Below are 13,486 nucleotides of genomic sequence, written 5' to 3'. Positions count from 1 at the left end.
ATACTGGAGTCAGAAAGATTGGAGCAACCTGCAAAGGCATATTCGACTTAAGAAACGTCTACAAACAACCAGTCCAAGACCCAACATGCCATATCGGGCAAACCCCAGACCTAGAGTTGTCTTCCAAGAAAACGCCGGCTGGAAGCCCAGACAGACTATGCAGAGAGGTCCTCCATTAACCCTCTGCTTCGTCATGGCTGTCCAGACATCCAGGAGCGCTTATCTACTGCAAGGCTCCTCAGCTGCCTGCATCCAAGCCAAACGCGGCCCCCCAGGGCAGACATACTTTCAAAGGGCTGTCTCGGCCTCAAAGGAAAACAGGAAAACAAGAAAAGAAATGGCATTTATGGTCACCTAGGCTACCAGTTGAAGTAGCAGCTCAGTTCTGCAATGGGAAACAAACACACTAGCTGCAGGATGGTATCGTGGTGCTGCATGTCTGGGTATGGCTCCTGGCCTTCTGAGAGATTATGCTGTACATCTCAAGGTCGACAATCTCCCCATCCTCTGATCTACTTCAGTGCACTCATGGATGATGAAACGTGTCAGTGCCACTGACCTTCCTGGATTAATTATTACTTTTAACCTCAGCTAGTAAGAATATATATCTGGAAAGGCCACAAATACCTCTCACGGTCTTGGCTAGCTTCTGGATTTGGCTTAGTTGCACTTCCTCTAGAGGCCTGCCTCCATCTGTACAAAAACGCGGCGTGCACAGCACGTCTAGTCAAAATACTGCTGGCGCATCTTGGCTTTTCATGAAACAATTTATTTTTAAATGACGACTGCCTCAGATTTGGTTGACCAATGTTTGCGCTTATGAAAATAAATATTCAGTGAGTACTGGCACACTCCTGCTGGCTCCTATGCCCCCTTCTGGCCCTAAGGCACTGCAAAAAAACAAAACAATATCTGAGCACGAGTAATAAAACTGCTCTTCGCAAAGTATAACTGCTTATTACAGAACTCCACACATTATTGTGGGTTAATGTGCAGCCGCTATACTGTAATTGCAAAACACGACTTGCATTTCTTCTCATTATACATAATTTTCTGAAATTACTGAAATGCTATTTAGAGATAATGGAGAAAATCTGTTTATATTTATTACATTAGCCTATTGCGATGCGCTCAGAACAATTTAATTTATTGCATTTCAGAGGGGAAAAAAATTTTATAATTAAAGAGAATGTTAGTGATGTACGTACCCAATCAGGGGATTATATTACTGGATAATGACGAGTTTCGGCTATGTTAGCTGCTACCAGATCATATACTGTAGCATGAACAGCATGTGGATAAAACACGCTCGGCTCATAACCAAGGTAACAAGTCAGCCTGGGTCTTAGATAAGTCAGTCAGCCTAGTACTGGCGGGCTGTGGGAAACAGCGCCGGAAAAGGAGGTCTACTGGTGTGCGGCGGCAGAAGAGGAGGCAATGACAGTACTGTTTTTAGTATGCTGAGAGCGACAGGATTTCCAACCCTTAACGGAAAATGACTCCATTGTTTTGCAACAGTTTATGTAACACGCACCTCCTCGCGGCGTCTTTTCCCGCCACTGTCGCGCCTAACGGCGGAGCGCACGCGCCTGTCTCGCTCCCGCGCCTGTCTCGCACCCGTGCCCGCGAAGAGCCGCCGCCACGCTTCCTTCCCTGAGATGAAAAGCTGCTCTGACCTTATCTCCAAGCCGGGTCCCGGAATGCAAAGCGAGGAGCAGTCACTACACTAGCAGGGAGCGCGCTTTAAATCACCCACATGGGGCCAGCCTCGGCGTGAATGGGCGCCGGACAGGAAACTCCAAAACCGGCTCAGCTTTTTAACCATCAGCTTTAACCAAGCCATAGCGAAAAGAAATTTCATTTGCGTAAGTATGTGTGTAGCTGCTTAATTATTACTACTTGAAACGAACACGTTTTAAAAAGCAGAAACAGACCTTGGGCTTGAACGAGTGCCTACGTGTGTCCGCGGATGTGAGCCTTATTGTGAACGAAGCCAGTATTGACCAGCTAATTCAGCGCATGCATAATGAACGAGGATCCTTATTATAGCGCCAAAGATGAACGGACAGATAAACCCCAACTATTTAAATTTTTATGATTATTCTCTTCAGTGGCATGATTTTTTTTTCATTACCGAGGTACAATGGCGTGTACAGATGATAAATATTCTTATAAGTGTAACAATTATATCTATCATTTGTAGTGATAGCCTTCACTGTTGACGGCACAAAGGCCGCAGTTCTGGTTTTGTGTTCTGGGCAGTGTGCCGGCCGCATAGTAAATTAATTAGATTGGCACCACGCCAGTCGGAGAACCAGTCCAAGGCATCTTCGTGCAATCTCCCCAGCTTTTGCTTAATGTATACATGCACTTTATACATGCTCTCAAAAGTCACGAAAAAAAAACCAATAACTAGCAGGAAAGACAAATAAATAAATAAAACCGCTTCTTGGTATGCTGACTAAAAGTAAAAAGAACAGACTAGAACAGTCTCTTCCCTTGAAGTCATGAAAGGAACTCATCTCAAAGTGGGAGGGGGGTAGACCAAAGGAGAAGGAATTAGATCAAGTTCCATGGTAGGATGCTGGACACAACAAAGTCACTCTGTGGGTGTGATATCCTGGACAAAGACTGCTTTTCCTTTCTAAGCTGTTGTTTACACTAGCGGCTAAAACTGTGGAAACACTTCCAATTTTTAGATACTGCAGAACTTTATTCCAGTTACTTATTTAATCATCCAATGTATGATATTTGTAACATTCTTTGTTTATAAACATGACCGCCAATATTCCTGTAGTCATCTATAAAGCGTAATGCCAAAAGTGCTTGATGTTTTCATAGTTTTGCCCGCTAGTGTAAGTGGCTACCAGAGGTGGAAAGTTCAGCTCCAGAAAGTGCAGGTTTTGTTTCAACCAACTAGTTGAGCATAAAGAGTGACAGTCACAGATTACTCAGCTGTTTGGTTGCAGCAAAATCATGGTCTGGATTTGTATTTCCTAGACCTGAGTTATCCATCTCTGGTGGCTACAATACAGTTTTGTTAATTAGATGATTATCTATATCTGTCTAGTATTTAAAGGAGAGCAGAATTCACCCCATGATCCCACTGTCCCCAGGTTGTTTTTTTGGGAGACGTCCCGACGTTTTGCATCATCGCGTGCCGTGATCCCAGCGTGACAAACTGATTTAGTGTGACGCTCATGTACAGCCGTGTTCATGTTACACTGGGCTGCATGACAGACCGCCATCCCTCTGCTTTTGCTGCTATTCATCATCCTGCTCATACAGCCATTACTCGAAGGCCAACCAATGTGATTCGCAGGGACTGATGGGATTTCATTGACATTCATTGACATCAAATACTTAATTTGTCCATTTTCCAGCAGCTTTGTCAAAAAGAAGACTGCAGATGATCCTGTACTCAAAATAACTGAACAGATTTTTTTTCCTGCTTATATATACAAATATTATCATGTTGCATAACAAAGAACTGAATTCACCTATCTTGCAATTTTTCCTATGTAGAAAAATTCTTTTGAAAGGTAAATTTTTAAACTTAAACTTGCATTTGAACTTGTATTTAATATGTCATATTGCCCCATTCAAAACACATCCTTTAAGACAACTGAGATCATTACAAACCCAGCCTATTAAAGGCTGCCTTGTCCATGCACTTTGTCCAATCAGCTTTATTCCCTGTGCTGCAATAAAATTAGGCCCAAGTTTTTGAAACATGGAAAAACTAAGCTATTGGCCGTTTTCCACAAATGAACTGAAACAAAATGTACTAATCAAGCAGGCCAGGACAGATAAATTTGCCTGCCAAGACCAGCTGTTCGGGTACAAGGCGGCGCTGCTGTTTTCAGCTGGGTCCAAGATCATACCTGTATGTGGACTTCAGCAAAATCCCATAATTGTTGTGCCAACGAGGAAGAAAATCATTTTGCAATGTCCTTTAATTACTATACTATTGTGGTATCTTTTGGCAGGTTAACATATTAAGTGTCATGACCCGCTCGTCCGATCCTCTGTGAGCCACGCCCCCTCGTTTACATCGTGTGGATTCCCTGTGTTGACCAGCTGTTTCGAATTGTCTTTATTAGTCCTGTGTATTTAAGTCCAGGTCAGAGTTTGTATCTCCAGTTCTGTCATTGTAGTGTTATGTTCACTGTTATGGTGAATTCTGTCCCGTGTGCCTCTACCTCTCCCCAGTAAATCCTTTTTTTTTTGTCTCAGCCCTTTTGTCCTTCGCCTGCTTCTCCGTGCGCTTGGATACCTGACATTAAGCAATGCAGCAATTTTGCTCTCACTTACTTTCTCAGTTTTACTTCTGTTTTTATTAGCAGAGCAAAGAAGACAGGACACGGTGGTGCGGTGTTTAGCACTGTTGCCTCACACAAATTTCTGCCCCCCCCCCCCCCCCTCCCAGTCCAATGCTAAGGTGAAAAGTAGTTACTAAACTCCGCATAGGTATGAGTCTGCTCTTGGGTTGGTGTCCCCATACTGGGTTGTTCTTTCCTGCCTTGTTCCCATATGCTCTGGATCCCCCCCCATAACCCTGAAGTGGACAAGCAAGTACAGAAAATGGATGGATAGTAAACAAGCCGAAATATTCACAACTCTTAAAGAAAGAATCTGCAATAGGAAAGGTTTGAATTCACTTATCACTGGACACATAAATGACCATTTAAAATCCACCACTTTAATTACGCTGCCCTGCCAAAAAATGGCATGCGATTGGAATAACCCCATTCGACAGGTGTGTCCCGTAAGACAACCTGTTTTGTATCCTATCAAACAAAAACTCCACTATCAAACAGCTCCACAGAAGTCTAATGGCTGAAACTGAACATTTGACGGGAAATTATGGCATTTTTTTCTGAAGCGCTCCGTGCCCGTCTTCCTCGTGAATAATTACCCAGTCTCATTCCAGGAATTTAAGAGATTAGGTCTCAAAATGAATACAGCAGCAGCTGATCTTTGATAGACCTTTAAAGGGTCACCCACTGTCTTTCAGGATTTATTGAGTGGGCAAACGGATCACAAGAAGGGAAAAACCATTCAGGTGAAATAAACAGCGCTTTTTGATTTTCATTATTTCATTAGAGCAGAGGGTTTCATTTTAATGTCATAAATGTAGCACATATTTGTCAGATTGTGATATATAGTAATTAGAAGGTAATAACAGGGAGCCCAGAGACTATATTAAGCACTTTATTATTATGTGAGTTAGTCCAGGCAGCAATTAAAAGAATTCAGTGGGACTGAACCAAAATAATGACGTTTTTTTTTATTGTAAATGCATGAAACGAAAAGCAACTTTCAGTTTAATTTCTTTCCTTCGTAATTAAGTCGTCATACAGCCACTCCCAGTTCAAGCCCTGGTTGCTAATATATGAAAATTGCCATTCTGCTGAGTGAAGGTGGCAGCTCATTTGTAAATGATATTTGGACACAACAGGTTGGAAAAAATGTTTCATATGAGCAATGTGAATTTTAATTTTATTCATAACAGGCATTTTGTGTGTGTGTGTGTGTTGGATTGTATGTATTGTAACACATCCTTGAGTGCGAGAAAGGCGCTATATAAACCTTGGCCATATTTTACTGCCTGAATTGTGGCCTTTACCTAATGCTGTGTTTCAGTAGTTAAAATAATCCAGTTGTTTTATTCATTACTCTTAATGAGAACATCAGTCATTCACTAAAGCTTTTTTGTCATTTTTGTACACTTCTAAAAAAATGACTATACACTTACACAATACTCCCAAGAAAAGTTCAAAGGACAAAAAGATAGGTGCCGGCTTTTTTTGACAACTTTAGGTGTTTGATTGGGAAGTACAGAAACAGCAAAGTGTAGAATAAGTACGTATTATAACATAAAGGATACCTTTCGATCTTTAAGTGTGCAGGAAGAAGCACTTTTAATGTACTATTGCCAAATACAGCAGAGAAACAGAGAAATCTGTCCTTGTTACAATAACATACACATTTCTAATAATCTGATATCACCTCTTCAGTCAGGTCCTCAGGTTATAATAATTAATATTTCCCAATCCAAAAATATTTCAATAACAGCTTCAAATATTTGGGTTTTACAGAAAAAAAAAAAAACAATTGCTGTCAAAATAGCACTTTGCTATGATATTAATTGTGGCATAAATTTTGATGACACATAATAGATTCATAAATAGCAGCACAGGATGATGCCGTGTTTACTAACAAAAAGGTGAGATTCACTGTTCCACAGAGAAGCGTTCAAGTCGTCAGCATGCAAGACTGATGCAACCAGAGGCAACGTAACTTTTCACAGACTCCAAGTGGGACCCACAAGGTCCGCAGCAGAATATGAATCGTTTCCCCCCTCCATCTTGGGGGAAAAAATATATATAAATATATTTTATATCTCTACCCTACTCATTTAAGTCTGGATCACTTCTCCAAGAATGCATAACTGGGAAGTTAAGGGAGAGAAGAAAAAACACGTGCAGGGAGTTAATTACAGTTGCCTTTTAAATGACTGACTCAAGGCTATTAGAAAGTAGCTTTCTTAAGAAGGGAAGACGGCGACTCGCCTGCAGTGGGATGTTTTGAATGATGAGATTGCACAGAGGCTTGTGTGTCAGGATTCCCCGGTGGAAGACAGGAGAGAGACTCATTCATCCCGTGATTAAAAGTGGATAAGGCTGGGACACAGCCAGGCCCTCCCAGCAATCCTAGCATGACGACGATTAGCCGTGTCATGTATATATTATATTTATACAAATACCCAGAAAGCTGAGGTATCTAGGTGTTAAACGTAGCATCATGCGTAGCAACGGGTCTGGCGTTAGCATACGGCACATATCTGCCAGCGTGTAGTTAGCCTGGCTGCAGGAAAGAGCGCAGGACATGCATGGGGCATCCAGCGTCTTGCCGCTAGCTGCTGCTCCTGGACATAGAGGTTGGGAGCTGGGAGCTCCTGATCTGCAGGAATCCTGCCATATTCAGACATCTCTCTTAGCTGCAGCCTGGTAGTTTTTAAGCCCCCCCCTCCACCTTCGCTCCTGTCGCCAGGTGCCCTACCTCAAGCACACTGGCACTGGCACTCAGAGACGCACTCGTCTGGAAAAGCTTTATCGGGAAGAGCCCACAGGCACAATATTCTCATTTGCATTTTACAAATGTATGTTTTCTGTCATGGGGGGGGGGTTGCTTACTTCACCACGTCATCCCCTGGGATGCAAAGTGAACCACCTGAAGTGACCTAAGAGTGGGTGGGGTGTGGAGGGGGGGAAGCCGTGACACCCACCGTCAACAATGGAGGTAATGTCACAATTTGGTGGCTGGACTGGAAATTCGGGTCAGTCTTCTGAAGTGGCATCGCAGTATGTAAATCGGTGAGGCACCGTCATGACTGGCCCCAGCTGCTTCCTAAGGCATCAGGAGTGTTTGCTTGGTGCCACACTGTCTGTCACAGGACCCTCATAGCTGACCGTCAGTTGTATACAATGTTCTTAAGGGTGGCTGCTAAATTAAACTGATGGTGAACTCAGGTCTGTGGTTCTGCAAAATTTCAGCTTTAATGTGTAGGATGGTGATACTAGAGTGAGCAGATAATGTGTGTCAGGGAGGACACTTTGAGGATTTCAAAACTACAATTAGAATTAAGCACTGAGTTCTTGCCGTGTGCTGATTGGTCAGACTCCTATAGTGGTGCATGTGTCACTAATGATAACGTGAAACAGCTGGATGAGTCTTTAAATCAAGGAAACAAAGCAAAGTACAAGAAGAGATGAAGTATTTAGCCAAGGACCGGAGCCTTTTGGTTTTAAAGCAGCTTGTAAAACCTGAACTAGCTCAAAGTGTCCTCACTGACATGGATTACATGGTCACCATAGGTGATACCCAGAGTTGGGTAATTCAGGTCCAGAGAGTAAAAGTCCAGAATGGGGATTTGTTTGAAAAAAAACCATTGAGTGACTGTGACTCTTTATGCTCAACTGGTTCGTTGAAACAAAATCTTGGTCTGGACGCTTACTCTCTGGACCTGAATTACCCAACTCTGGTGATACCGAATATGATTTCATGTAGACATTGGCCAAGAAAGGGCATGAACACAGCTACCTTGAACCAAGCTCCACAATCTAACATGTAGGACCCCAAAATACCCCTCCTACCTAAACAATGCTAATGCTACATGCAGAATAACATGAGTGGTGCCCAGCCTCTACATCAATCCTACTTATTAAACATTCTCTTAGCTAGTCCATGGGACACAAGGACTGTTCTGCTGCATGTTGTTTATTACAGAATATTGTCAAATATGATCATAAGCAACTAAAAAATGAACTACTTTAGTTGTCGTGCTGATTCCTTTAAGTAAAATGTTGACATTTATCCAAAAGAAAGTATAAAAATTTTTGTGTGCTTTCACTATTTTGTATACAATATAACTACATTACATTGTTTTTCTAAATACTAATTACTGGATAAATACAAAAGTATAATATAAAATACTTTATATAGGTAAATATGAAAAAAAGGTATTTTTTTCTAAAATACACAGCTATAGGCCTAGTACTCCTTTGACTGTCATAATAAATATTTACCTTTGTGATATTGAAGAGAGAAATCTTTTATCTTTTTGCGAACAGTAACTCCTCGCTCTACATTAAGTTTCTGGAGGTGAACTGATGCTGATGAGTCTCCAACATCTATATTGCAGCTGGGATACAAACATGCGACATGTCTAGTGGCTATCCATCATAGGGACCAATTCGCCATGTGCATTAATACTAGGAGGCCGGCACATTGCAGCAACCAGATAACAGGGATAACAGCTGCAAGATGTTTGGTCACTGAAGTTGTTTAGCCAGTAAATTTTCATGAGTGTGTCAACAGTGGATCCATTGCGCATAGAGTCATATAACCTATACCAGTGTTTCCCAACCCAGTCCTCAGGGACCGCCAGACAGTCCACGTACTTGGGAGCAAAAATGAGGATTGTCTGGGAGGGAGCAAAAACATGGACTGTCTGGGGGATCCTCAAGGACCGGACTATCGGCTATCGGGGGTATCAGCAGGCACTGGCCGAACCAAAAAGGCAAGTTTCTTCCAAAAAATGACTGCGCTCTCATCTGAATTAGGGTCAGCTAGCACAATAATTAGACTTTTAAGGCTGAAAATATTAAATCCCAATTTGAAAATGGCTTCAGGAGGATACAAGCCTTTCCTTTTATCCCTATGTATTTTTCTGTTCAGTTCACAATATCTGCTAAAGCAAAGCACAACTTTTTGTAATGCATCTATCAGCTGTATGTTTTAATAGTGCAATCTATGAATTACGAGGCCATTTTCTAAAACTCCACACTACCTGCTCCCCTGTTTTGTCCCAAATGCACCATGATCACTACAATAATCATCATTATTATTCATTTGGAAGAAAAAAAAAAACAGCAGCATTGTTAAACGAGAGGGTGGATCGTTCCTCACTGAAAGCTGCAAATGGTACACTGCACTTTGCAGTCTCAGTGGGAGAGTCTCACGCTGTCTCTGTATATTTTTTTACTGTGCTGGAACCATTAGGACAAAACCACATTTTTTTTTTTGATTTCCCCGTCGGAGGTCGTGTTTACCAGCACAGTGAGTGGAGATGTGAGGAGGATGCTGTTATTTCCAGTCTGGCCTATGAAAGAGACCCTGCTATTTTGCACCTGGCCTCCGGATGACACTGGCATCCCAGCGACACACTGCATCCCAATTCAACATGCTAATGAGCAGCCTGAGGGCATGACAGGGGACACTTATCCCCTTCAAGCACTGGAGGGGCATGTCTGCGGAGGATGGGCTTCGATGTCGGCCTCCCCCTCCAAGGATTACCTGACAGGCATGGAAGCATATGCCAAGCTGGATTCCCACGATCGCGCAAACCCTAACGTGACATGAAGATACCCTAATTACTCACAGCAGGCCCCAGTGTTAGTCCTTAACAAACGTGCTTGTTTACGCAATAAATTCACAGGAAATGATAGTCGTAAGCAAGGCATCCGCGAGCCCTGGATATGATTGGGGATAATGACGGCAGAGACAGTGGCCTGTAGCGTGCTGCGGTGAAGCTAATGGACAGCGGTCATAGGCGATCTCTGCTTTCATATCACGCTGCGAAAACTGAAACTACTTCCAAGAACATTTACTAAAGACGGATTACTGCAATTACAAAATTAATCTGGTAGACACAGTGTCCATGGAGTTTGTCTACAACTTGAAAATCACACTTACAATAGACAGCATTTACACACACCAACGATTTTATATATGTATGTATATATAACACACACACACACACACACAAGCAGTGCTCTAATTAAATGATACTAAGCATTTATACAGAATTTATATCCAATGCAGGATGGATTTTGCCGCGGAACTGAGCATACGGGCATACAGATCCCACAGTGTCTCTGGTGTGATTAGTGTAAGCATTCACCATACAGACTGAAGCATTCACAAGCTGGCTAATATATACCCAGAAGGTAAAACACTCATTCATTCAAACAACTGGAAATAATGACTCTTTTCCCTGACAGGGAGAAAGAAAAGTAGAGCTGGGAATGACAGAAAAAGGGCACATACACCAGTAAGGAAGAAAGGAAGATGATTAGAGGAATTTGAAATGAGTGGATACCTAGTGTGAACATACATGATGAGTATTAACATTGTGCTGTCTCTAACCACAGCTAATTGTTGAGATGGTGAAGGATTTTTGTGATTGCCTGATCAAATGTATCCCAAAAGTTTTGGGACTTTATTGCACAGAGAGACACGAAGATCTCAGAGAGCAGACGCCGAAAACGGAAGCAAATAATAGACGAAACCTATGGATCTCGCAAAGCAAATGAGAAAACCTGGAGATCTTTATGCGAAATACACATTTTCTGAGTGCTTCGCCCCAGCGTGGGAGCTGAACCCCGCCGTTAAATTCACATCATCACTCAGAGGACAGGCACTTCAAAGTTAAAATGCTGATGGCATCAGATTCCTGCCCGTCCTCAGCCAGTAAGAGAATTTCACAAAACCAGAAAAGGTCAAAAAGATCTCAGAAAGTCCAGACAGATGGTCTTACACCCTAATCACACACAGGGTCTGCCTCGAGAAGAAGCAGGATGGGCACCAAATCTGAAGCTCCTTGCTAGCGTCGGGGTCTCAGGTGTGATGGCAGATATTAAAGACTGTCTTAAGATGAAGAAAAATAAGAAAAAAAACATTGTAGATTAATATCTCATATAAGTGTCTACATTTGTTGTGTCTTTTATTCATTCAATGTTTTTTTCTGCTTTCCGTGAATTCCTTCAGATAAATGCATCTGCACGATATTTCAGGAAATGTTTAAAATAAAAAAAAAAAAAAACGATAAATATCAATTGATCACCTTCAGCCAGCCACATATCACCATGGAAACAGAAAGGACACCTAATTAAAGTGAGGAGCAAGACCACAATTTCAGTTACGTAATCTATCATTCAGAAACCGCTGAAAACACCGTGCCACTTATAACCACATAGGTTTTCTTTTTGCCAAGTTGTATTTTTAATTATCATTTTGAATTAAAAGATAAATCACAAAGGCTTAATTGGTACCAGCTCGAATCTTGCTGTTCTATAGAACCAGCCCGCAGCTTTACTGATGACAGTACATGGCGATGGGTCAGGTTCTTAATTAATTCCCTGCTCCTGAACGCATACATCATGGACATGTCTTGGAAGCTTACTGGGCAAAAGTGGAAACTCCGCTTAAAATAGAAACACATCTTTCTGCTGCAGCTCTCTGCAAAAAAAAAAAAAAAAAACTACTGCTTTTTAATCTCCGAAATAGGTCAATGAAAGTCCCATGTAACAGTGCGTGTTTCCGGGGAGCTGCCCGCACTCCCCTGCAGGCCTCCCGTGCGACTTTAACCCAGCAGCCTGAAGGCCATGTGTGCCACCAGGGTGCGCCATCTCTCAGGTTTACCAGATAAATGAAGGCATCCTTGTTCCCAGACATTTCTCACGGATCATACAGCATGGTCCCATGACTGGTTACCGCTGATGTTCATCTTCCCCAGCCGAGGTGCACTGCGGCTGGGGTGTGCTTGTAAACGTGCAAACGAAAACCCTCCACCCCCTTCCCCAAACTCATGTAAGTCACAGGAACCCTGTAGAGTGATTAGCAGAGGCCCTGCCAGACGCCCTGTAGTCCTATGTGAAGTATGAAAGTCTTTGCAGATTGAAATCTCTCCATTACGATTTTGGAACCCTTTGATCTGACTCTGTCTTCTAATTAGTTCTACACAATTTAAGGCTTGTTCAAGAGATACTGTCTCTGGCCTTCTGCACGCTCATGGGAGTTTTACTTGCACAAAAATATTCTGAGGGCAAAATGAAAAATGATTGGTTTAGAGAAATAACCAATCAGATTTGAGAGGAGGTTGGTCTAAGCAACTAGAGGAGGCCGGACGAACCAATAAAATATTTTGGTCCCGCCTCCTTTAGTTGCTTGGACCCACCTATTCTAAATGCCTTCTGCACGTCACTGTCATAGAACACTGACAGCATGGCGAGTGACTGTTTTTCTTATATTCTCATATTATTGCTATAATTTTTCTATAATAAACAATGCCAGTTGACTGAAGATTCTCAGGTACAGCAGGGCATTAAAGAGAACACCTCCAGCAGGGCGGCGACAACACTCAGCAGGCAGTTGGTTATTGTGCCCAGCTGAAAACGATCCATGTGGCTCTCTCTGGGACTTTACGCAACACTCCCACGCCAAACTACCTGGAGAGTAGAAATATTTTAACCCCCTGTGTGGGCGGTCTCACCAAAAATGGACGCAGACTGACAGCTGTGGCACCGGACCGCCACCCACCTGCCCGGCTCACCCCCTTCAAGGCCCTGCACGAACACTCCACAGCCCCCACTGACCGTTGAGTGCCAAGGATGATGCACCTGGTCTCCCCAGACTTCACCTCCCTCCCGCTTGCCTACGCACGCTGTGGATAAACGCACTTCTCTGGAGGCTAAATGGTTTCCTCTGTCTCTGGCCCTTCCTACACATGACAGGTGCCATTTACACCTGGCATGCCGTTCTGTTGTTTGTAGCACATTTTTTCTAAAGAAAGGCTGAAACACACTTACAATCAGTGATGCATGCATTTCGACCATATACATTTCCTTGTATTAAGAAATACAAATTTCCTTATGCATATCAGTGCCAATGGAAATAGAAAATTCATTAAACCGTCTATGACTGATGGCTGTAGCTAATTAGCAGTCAGACTCAGTAGGAGGATGCGAACGTGATCATTTCACAAATAACGCAGACGTCCTGCAACCGTAGCAGAAAACCGAGACACACTGAGTGCCATCAAGCGCTCGGGGCTAATGTACAGAATCTGGCATTAAAAGCGAATACAGGGAGAGCAATAAAAAGAGTCCGTAAAAAAGCTTATCACACAACTGCAGGACTT

At 42.7% G+C, this 13,486-nt stretch overlaps 1 protein-coding gene and 1 long non-coding RNA gene across 2 annotated transcripts in view; both read right to left on the bottom strand.

Annotated features, from left to right (window-relative positions):
- Positions 1-13,486, bottom strand: part of csmd3b (CUB and Sushi multiple domains 3b) — a 421,904-nt gene that overhangs the window by 327,735 nt on the left and 80,683 nt on the right. The window lies entirely within an intron of this gene.
- Positions 35-1,528, bottom strand: LOC125719055 (uncharacterized). The gene is made up of 3 exons (XR_007385004.1): positions 1,209-1,528; positions 628-890; positions 35-306 (listed from the first exon to the last, which is right to left on the bottom strand). It is a non-coding gene; the product is annotated as an uncharacterized LOC125719055 (long non-coding RNA).

The sequence above is a fragment of the Brienomyrus brachyistius genome, chromosome 23, assembly GCF_023856365.1.
Source record: "Brienomyrus brachyistius isolate T26 chromosome 23, BBRACH_0.4, whole genome shotgun sequence".
Taxonomy (NCBI): domain Eukaryota; kingdom Metazoa; phylum Chordata; class Actinopteri; order Osteoglossiformes; family Mormyridae; genus Brienomyrus; species Brienomyrus brachyistius.
This window is presented reverse-complemented; position numbering and strand designations above follow the sequence as displayed.